Source organism: Trichinella spiralis (assembly GCF_000181795.1).
Source record: "Trichinella spiralis strain ISS 195 chromosome Unknown Scfld6, whole genome shotgun sequence".
Taxonomy (NCBI): Eukaryota; Metazoa; Nematoda; class Enoplea; order Trichinellida; family Trichinellidae; genus Trichinella; species Trichinella spiralis.
The window spans coordinates 3,133,338-3,134,525 of record NW_003526945.1 but is presented as its reverse complement, the minus strand read 5'-3'; positions in this window follow the sequence as shown (position 1 = coordinate 3,134,525).

Below are 1,188 nucleotides of genomic sequence, written 5' to 3'. Positions count from 1 at the left end.
TTCTCACTAACTACGGCCTATTGTAAAATACTTTTATGATCAGTGCAAGCAATTGTGTGCCAATTATAGGTGTGTAAATTTTCAGTAACCCGCAATCGATGATTTTTTGAGAAATTTGATAAAGTTGCTGGTTTGAGCATTTGAAATTTATAGAATAAAACACTGGCATATTGCACGAAAATAGCTTTCTAATCGGATAATTTTGGATAATTCTTATCTCTTTATTGTAATTAATCAAAAGTATTCAATGAACAAAGGTTGTTAATTTTGAACGTTCCTGTACTTTAAATGAAAATCAGGAACAATTAATATTAAAATAAAATTTTTTTTCACGTGAAAGCATTGATTCTTTTCTTGTAAAAATTAAAGACACCATTCCATATGCACATTTATTTCACTTTTATTTTTCATTCCTTTTTATTTCGGTTTCGTTAAAATCATATTTTTATTTTCACTTTTTTAGTATGTCTGAAGAAGTACGCAATCAGGGGTATTCCGGATAACTTTACAGTAGTTAGATGATAATCTTCTACCTGTATAAATTAATTGCCTTAATTTTCAGAGAAAGAAATTTTTCTCGAAAATTGCAAAATTTCGTGGGCTATAGACTTGATTGTTTTTGCGAAAATCAGTGAAATATTTGTTTTCAAAATTTGGACTTTTTTTGATTGTTGTGCTTTCATATTGATAAATAATAGTGCTTTCTCCAGTATCAACCTCACTACGTAGTAGTTGTGGGATAAATGGCTTCTAAATTTTCCATATTGCGTATCTTATTGCGTAGCTAAATTTCCAGTCCTTTAAGGATATGTCGAGAACTACCCAACCGGCAACAGGAAGATACGTTTGTTGTACTCCGCTAATCGTTTTGATCGACTGATTCCATTAACGTGTATTTTTGGAAGACAACGTTTTTCTCGAAAATTTCAAAATTTCATACGCTATAGACTTGGTTGTTTTTGCGGAAATTGCCGAATAATTTGATTTCCAAATTTGCATTTATTTCATTGTTATAGTTTTATATTAATAAAAGGCAGTATTTTGGAGAATTTCTCTGGAAACTGCCTAGTAGGTTTTAGGATCTTGTCAGCGATAAAGAAAAATCAGGAGCAAATTTATTTGACGGGATACTTCTCTTTGCTCTATTATTTAACATTTTCCATAAAGCTACCACAAAAGCATTTTCCT